The sequence below is a fragment of the Bos taurus genome, chromosome 3 (genome assembly GCF_002263795.3).
Source record: "Bos taurus isolate L1 Dominette 01449 registration number 42190680 breed Hereford chromosome 3, ARS-UCD2.0, whole genome shotgun sequence".
NCBI classification, from domain to species: domain Eukaryota; kingdom Metazoa; phylum Chordata; class Mammalia; order Artiodactyla; family Bovidae; genus Bos; species Bos taurus.
This window is the reverse complement of record NC_037330.1, coordinates 109,283,860-109,292,120: the sequence shown is the minus strand read 5'-3', so window position 1 is coordinate 109,292,120 and position 8,261 is coordinate 109,283,860. Positions and strand designations below refer to the sequence as shown.

The 8,261-nt window shown below is 50.8% G+C and overlaps 1 long non-coding RNA gene across 1 annotated transcript; it reads right to left on the bottom strand.

Annotated features, from left to right (window-relative positions):
- Positions 1-1,787: 1,787 nt before the first annotated feature.
- Positions 1,788-6,040, bottom strand: LOC132344944 (uncharacterized). Its single transcript, XR_009494031.1, has 3 exons — positions 5,021-6,040; positions 4,275-4,577; positions 1,788-2,328 (listed from the first exon to the last, which is right to left on the bottom strand). It is a non-coding gene; the product is annotated as an uncharacterized lncRNA (long non-coding RNA).
- Positions 6,041-8,261: the final 2,221 nt, after the last annotated feature.

Sequence of the window (8,261 nt, the reverse complement as noted above, 5' to 3'; positions counted from 1 at the left end):
AGCCCTTAAAAGAAGATCTAGAGGTCAGAGAGAGAGATTTTCCTGCTGGCTTGACCATGCATGCTGCCATGAGCTACAAGGAAACACATTCTGCCAACACCCACATGAGCTTGGAAGAGGACCCTGAGCCTTAGACGAGCTCACAGCCCCAGACAACACCTTATGTGCAGCTTTGTGAGACCTTATGTGGAGGACCAGCTAGGCTGTGCCTGAATTCCTGACCCACAAAAATCAGGAGATAAGAATTGGGTGTTGTGTTAAGTGACTAAGTTTGTAGTGATTTGTGGTACTTCTTTGCAGCAACAGAAGACTAGTGCACAGGCACTCCACTGAGTGAAGGTACACAAATATACCAGAAGATATCCATAGGTACACAAACATGCAGACGCACAAACCTTCCCACGTCTCCATTCACGTGCATACCATGCTCACAGACATACAAGCATATTCACATCCACAAACATATGCACATGCATAAGCACATACGCATTTTGAGTTAAACGTATGTATGCATGCTTGCATCTGTAAACAGAGATATAGGCATCCATGTTTACGTGAACATTCAGAGAGTATATGCACATGTACATGAATCATAATGATAATCAACATTTATTAAATGCTTTCTATGCGCGGGCAGTGGTCTAAGTTCATACCTACTAACCCATTTAATCAATAGTTACATAGACAGACTGAAGCATGCTCATGATATATCCATGCAGACCTACGGACCAGACCACCTAGCTTCTGTAAACTACTACACAACTATATTCAACAGGGGCCTGCCCTTGTGGCTCAGCGGTAAAGAATCTGCCTGCAATGCAGGAACCTCAGGAGACGCAGGTTCGATCCTTGGGTTGGGAAGATCCCTGGAGAAGAAAGGGAAACCCACTCTAGTATTCTTGCCTGGGAAATCCTATGGACAGAGGAGCCTGGTGGGCTACAGTCTCTGGGATTGTAAAAGTGTCAGACACAACTTAGTGACTAAACAAGAGCAACAACATATTCCACAGGGGCACAAAGTGAAAAGCTCTCAGCTGGATCGGTTTCTTAGGGAGGGTTCTGGTGGAGTGTTTCTCCCCTTCTGGCAACTTCTTTTCCGCCCCAAGAAGGGGCCCAGAAGCCACCCTATGCTGACTTCAGTCTTTCCACTAGGTGGTGCTAGACTAGCATCTTTGGGTTTGACCTGCATCTTGGGCTTTGGAGAGCAAAGTTTACATGCTGGGTGAGAAGAGAAAGACACCAGGCAGAAAACTTCTCTTGACCACTGTGTTCCATCTCCATCAGCTCCCTTTTTGTTCAACATAGTCCCATCTGTCCTTGACGCCCTAGGACCACTGGCACCCTTCTCAGCTGGAGCCAAGACTCAGGTGATGGTGCTTGCCTGACACCTCCCTGAGAACACCTAGACATCCAAGCCTCCTTCATCTTCACATTTTGTTTATTTAACAGACCCTGTGCTCCATATACAATGAGGCGGTAAATGTCAACTCATGCAATCCTCATAACAACCTTATGAGATAGGTACTATTATTATTGCAGATTAGGAAACGAAGGCACAGAGAGGTTAGGTAACTTGCCTAGGCTCACACAGCTAGTAAATGGCAAGAAGAAAGGTCAGAGGGCAAGGAGTCTTCACCCCATTTCAGAATCAGGTCAGTGGAGGAACCTAGTTTTGAACTCAGAACTCAAGCCCAGTGATGGGCTTTTCTTTCTGAACCCTGGGTTGCATGAAAATTAAGGCTGAGGCTGAAGCTGAGTTGTGGGTTGTGACAGGAGCAGAAGACTCCCTCCTTTGTACCCGCCAATGACCCCTCCCTAGGGTTTGGAGTCCAGGAAGCGACTTTCTGGCCAAGTGGGGCTCTCTCTGGGATTTTCCCGTGAATTCCTCTTAAAGGCATAAAAGAAGGGCCAGCTCCCAGCTGATGCCCAGCTGCGGGCGAATCTATAGACTCAGACACCAGAACGAGCCTTTTACAAGATACACAACCCATTCTACACTCAATTGCGTGCCATAAATCAGGTTAACCTTTTCAACACGGCTCGGAGAAAATTAATTACTCATATCGGAGCACATGACCTTTTTCCTGGGCAGGAGGAGCAGAGCTTCTCCCAAGCGCTGGGCTCCTTGTTCTCTACGCTGCAGCATCCCAGACTTCAGGAAGCCACCCCGTGGCCCACGCATTCAACCAAGGAAGGCCAGTTACCCGTGTGCTTCCAGGGCTGACCATGCCGGGCTACTCAGTGCCCCTCCCAGGGACAGGGTCCTCTTCAGTTGACAATCTGGAGCTGATGAGAGGAAGGAAGACCACTCCGATCCTTGTTGCAAGCCTGGGATTGGGCAGGGGGAGGGGAAAAAGGAAGCGAGAAGCATTAGAAGATTCTGTATTTCCTCCTGGGGAGAGTTTTTCTAGCCCCAAGGAAACTCCTGTTGGGATCAAATGGTAAGTGGCCCACTCAGGAAATTCCCCTAGACTCACCCCACATGTTGACATCATCCAACTGTATCAACATTTGACTGATTGACCCTCCCACCATCTAAGCAACCACCTGACAATTCAAACAACCAAATCCACCACCCACTTAACCAACCAGAATACAACCATAGGGAAAGCTGGTACTGAATTTCCACTTTGTGCAGCCCCGGGGAATGTGGGTGAGAGGGGGTCCAGGTCCCGCCCTCCAGAGGCGTACAGTTCAAGTAAGAACACGCACTTGAAGCAGGGAACCAGGCAGTGCAGAATTATTGGGTAAGTGAGGACAGATGCTGGAAGAATCTCCGAATTTTTTGTTCTCATAGGGGTTGGTCAGCTTCTGTCTTTTTGTCTCTGTCGTCGTCAGCTGCAGGCAAGGGTGGACCGCTCAGCCACACACAGTTACCCCTTGACCACTGCCCCAGCCACACATGCCTGTCCTGGTAGTGAGGACAGGACACAGAGGCTCAGAGTTCTGGCTTTGAAGTTGGACAGACTATATTGGAATCCTGGCTCTGCCACTAATTAGCTAGTGGTTCTTGGGCAAGTTATCTAACCTCTGAGGCTTCATTTTCTTGTCTAAAAAAATGGGTATCATAAGACCTATCTGAACAGAGAGGCTGAGAATTCAACAAGATGATGTCTGTAGAGTGCTTAGCATAGTACTTGGCACATAGTAAGTGCTCATTAAATGTCAGAGAAAAGAATGATTATTGTCAGCTGCCAGCAGATTCCCCGCAGACTGTGAACCCAGTTCTTAACCTGAGGCTGGGGAGACCACGTGCTTTGAAATGAGTGCTCTCAGGCATGCGTTGAAAGCACACTGTCAGCCAGCTGGTTTAGCTATTCTGAGGCTGAGCGGCCTTTGTTGTGTCTCAGAGCAAAAGTGATGGAGGAGCCCGGACTGATGAGTTTGTGGTCCTGCCCATGAGCAGGACCCGGAGTCTCTCAGTGTCTTTGCTTCATCTAAAGAAATGTCACACAATGACTGGATCGATGAGTGACAGAAGCCTTTCTTCCCATTCTCACCATGGTTTGGAGCTCTCGTTCCATTAACAGGGTCACCTGCCTCGGGAGGGGGGAGGTGCTGATGCTTAAATGAGCACCACTGTCCGTGACCCCAACCTGGGGGATTTCTTAGTTGGTGATGTGCAGGAGGGCAGGACCAGGATAGGGAGAGGTAAGAATGAAGCCAGGAAGAGGTGACACGGCGTGCAGAGTGTCACCCGCCAGCCTGCGGGTGTGGTGGGAGGATGGAGCTGTATACCTAGAAGGGAGACAGAGCAGGGGCTGCTGCTGGGTGCTGCCCCTAAGCTGGGGCTCGGAGGGTTGTGGACAGTGCAGATCCAATCAGAAAGACAGGGTGCTCTTGGGGAACAGATCGTAGTGTGGGCTACTCCCAGGTCCTCTCCTCGGTCCCGGGAGATCTCATGGTGTCCTGTAGATTTCACATCACTACCTTTTGAAGACTCGGAAATGGATAAACCCACTATATTAGTCAGCTCAGGCTGCCATAACAAAACACCACAGACTGCGTGGCTTAAACCACAGAAATTAATTTTCTCATAGTTAAGCAGGCTAGAAGTCCCAGATCAAGTTTCTGGTCTATGGGGGTTCCGCCCTAAAGACCTCATTTAACTTTAATTACTTCCCATCTCTACATATAGCCACACTGAGAGTCAGCATGCACCCGATGAATTCAGTACATGAGTTGGACAAGAATACAATTCAATCCATGGCACCCACTGCCATCTGCATTCTTGAGACCCAGGCCTGCACATCCAGTACCGTAGGACTCCTTACCTGCTGACCCTGGGTGCCTCATTCACCCTGCGGGGCACTGAACTTGAGATCTTCTGTCTGAGAACTGCTGGGCATACCCAGGGGGTGGGGCTTGGCAGCCATGTTTCCACGTAACTCCGCTCCCAGTCATTGCTGATTGGACCACAAATCGATAACTGACCCAAGCTTTGCCACTCATATTTCCTCTCTCACAGTCATGGAACCATTGGTGCTGGTCAGTCCTGGCTAGTCTTTGGAAATGAGGTACCTTGAGCTCAGGAGTGGGGTAGCAGCCATCCTTGGTTAATCAAGTGCAAGGAGAAGCTGAAAGAGAAGGAAGAGGGGAGAGAAGATGAAGACAGAAGGTTCTGTGTTCCCATAAGATTTATAGTCCTTTGGATGCTGGGCTCTGGTTCTGCCACTGAGTTTCACAAGACACCCCTGTATCCTCATAACATCCCACTTTAAAAATCCCATGCTGTTCATTGGGTTCTATTATTAGCAACCCAAGAACCTTACTACAGCAGTTAGGACAAAGACTTTGTTCTTGCCAACACTGGGAGAAGGGCATGAGGGGATGGAGAAGGAAAGAATCATGGAGACCCAGGGAAATGTGTGCCAGAGTATTTCACAAGGAGTGTGAGTAGGATGGAGACCAAGGCCTGTGCACTGTGAGTGTGTGTGTGTGTGTGAGAGAGAGAGATGTGGACACTCTGCCTGGGAAAGGATGAATGAGAGAAAGGATAAAGCTGATCAGTGACACACACCTGTGTGCAGGGAGAGGGTCCAGGGGAGGAGCCCGCAAGGAGACCCACAGGAGATGCAGGGGCACACAGGGAACAAAATGCGAGGTTTCCCCATTGTCCATTGGTTCTGAAGATCCTCGGCCTGCCGCCAGGTGAGGGGCCAGGGGCCTCAGGGACACAGACTTGCCCCTGTGCCTTCTGGCCTCTGTGACCACACTGCACCATTGGGCAGATGCCCGCTTCTGGTCTGGGGAGCTCTGTTCTCTCTGGCTGCCTGCTTCCCACCCAGCTGGATGGCTGAGTCCGGATGGAGCCGGAGCTTGAAAGAAACCAAGGATCATGTCCTGACACTGAGCTGCTTCCTGCTTTTACCCCGGCTTCCAACACATACATGCAGACACAGGCACACACTGACATACACGCAGCCGTGCTCTGTCTTGCACACGTGCTAAGTTGCTTCAGTCATGTTTGACTCTTTGTAACCCTGTGGACTATAGCCGGCCAGGCTCCTCTGTCCATGGGATTCTCCAGGCAAGAATACTGGAGTGGGTTGCCATTTCCTCCTCCAGGGGATCGTCCCTACCCAGGGATCGAATCCGCATCTCTTACGTCTCCTGCGTTGGCAGGCGGGTTCTTTACCACTGGTGACACCCAGGGAGCCCGACATACTGACACGCAGTCACAGGCGCACTGACATATGTGTAAAAGCATGGAGACGTAAGTATGCACACCTGCACATCAACACACACAGCTCTGCAGATTCACATACATGTAAGGGCATTCATGACATAAGGACATGCAATGATCAGACAATGACCTAGAAGCACACAAGCACAGATATATAAACACACAGACACACTTAAAATGCAGAGTTACACATAGAGTCACAGACACAGACGTTCACAGATGTGTGGAGACAGATGTGTAGACACTCACTGACAGGCAAGTGTAGACTTGGCGGCACAAATACATGCACGTAAGCACGTGTGTAGGTCCACCCAGGCACATACACGAGTAGGCACACAGCCCTGCTGCTCCACGCAGATGTGCCCCTGGGCTGTGGTAGTCTAGTCAACAAATTGACTAGACAACCCTCCAATTTCACAACCAGAGAAAGCATCATTCAAGGAGGGGAGGTGACTGTCCGCCAGCACACTGGGAGGGGGTGTGGTGAGCAGGCTGCTGGGAGCAGAGGGGGAAGCTGTTCACATCAGCCTCCAGGATAGGGACTGGGAGCTGTGATCAGGCTGGGGCAGGGCCAGGTCTAGGGAAGGAGCAGGGCAAGGACAGGGAAATCTGTGTCGCCAAGAGGAGGGGCTGGGAAGCTGGGCTCCAGTTCCAGATTGAAGGACAGGCTTGGCTTTTGCTGACTTGAATGGGGAACAGAGAGCGCAGATTCTTGGGGCATCCCTGGGGCTGTGGCCTTCCCAAGCTCCAGCCCAGAACTAGGATCCCTTATCTCAGTCCCAGTGCTGTGGCCGTGATTGTGTCTGTGGCCAGGCCTGTGCATCTGAGCATGTGCATCTGTGCATGTAGGCATGGCCATATGTGTATGGGTCATAGGTGTGAATGCACACGTCTGAACACACATGTAAGCATGTGCATCTGTGCACACAGGCATGGCCATGTGTGTATGGGTCATAGGTGTGAATGCACACATCTGAACACACATGCACACACAAGCACACACGTACAGGGCATGCTTGTGTGGTGTACAAACACACACGCATGTGCATGTGTACGTGTGGACATGTAGACATGACCACGTGCACATAGTCTGTGTGTGCTGGTGGATGCGTGGATGTCCACACGGTGAGAGGCCTGCGTTCTGAGCTGTCACCGCTGCCACTGCCACTCTGCAGGCTTCCGCTGGGGGCGGCTCCAGATGTTGTTGCAACATTCCTCATTCACTGCAGAAAATCAAACAAACAAATGAAAAATTAACACCATTGTTAGCCAGGGCCGCCCCTGAGCTGGCAAAGCTGCCTCTCGCTGGCCCAGCTGGACCAGATGGCCGAGGCTCCTGGGCTCACCTTGGGCCTTGGCACGGGAGCAGACAGGACCATCAGGAGGCTGGCAGGAGCCAGGCTGCTGCTGGTCGGCTTCTAATGTGACCTCAGAGGCTGTTGGACTCTCTCCTACCCTTCCCCCGCATCTCTAGAGTCCCCTTAGGCGCATGCTGGGGCAGGAGAGTGGGGGAGGAAAGCAAGGCGAAAGGCGCAGGCACTGGCCATCTAGCATACAGTAGGTGCTCACTAAATGCTGTTGCCTGAATCTTGCATATGAGTCATCACAACAACAGCCTTTGACAGATCAGGAGACTGAGCCCTCGAGGAATTATTTAGGTTGCTCAAGGCCATGCAGCTTGTGAGCAGAGGCACTGGGATTCAAACCCACCTCTTGTTGTTGAGTCATTCAGTCGTGTCTGACTCTCTGTGAACCCATGGACTGCAGCATACCACCTCTAATGTGCTATTTAGTTCATTTGTTTCCTATTTTTTGGCCACACTGTGTGCCACGAGGGATCTTAGTTCCCTGACCAGGGATGGAACCCATGCCATCTTAGTTCCCCAACCAGGGATCAAACCTGTGCCCCTTGCAGTGGGTGCATAGTGTCTTAACTGCTGGACCACCAGAGAAGTCCCACTAATGTGCTTGTAAATGCAGGGTCTTCTCACTACTGTGATGGCTTCTCAGAGTGTGATAGACACTGTGGTGCATTAAAGATGCACTGTGACTTTTCCTGGGGCTTCCCTGGTAGCTCAGCTGGTAAAGAATCTGCCTGCAATGCAGGAGACCCCAGTTCAATTCCTGGGTTGGGAAGATCCTCTGGAGAAGGGATAGGCTACCCACTTCAGTATTCTTGGGCTTCCCTGGTGGATCAGCTGGTAAAGAATCTGCCTGCAATGTGGGAGACCTGGGTTCGATCCCTGAGTTGAGAAGATCCCCTGGAGAAGGGAAAGGCTAACCACTCTAGTATTCTGGCCTGGAGAATTCCATTGACTACAGTCCTATTTTTTTCCTACTGAGACATATGGAGGCTGATTCCCTTCCTTGAGAATCTGGCTAGGCCTGGAGACTTACTTGACCAAAGGAATGTGGTGGACTTCCAAATCAAGTCCATAAGAAGTCTTGCCACCTCCGCCTACCTCAGGGACCCCCTCAGAGCTCTGAGCCACCATATGAAGTCTGGCACCCTGACCGTCCTACTGGAGAGGACCGGTGAAGAGCTCTAGTCAAAAGTTCTGGTTGAGCCCAGCCT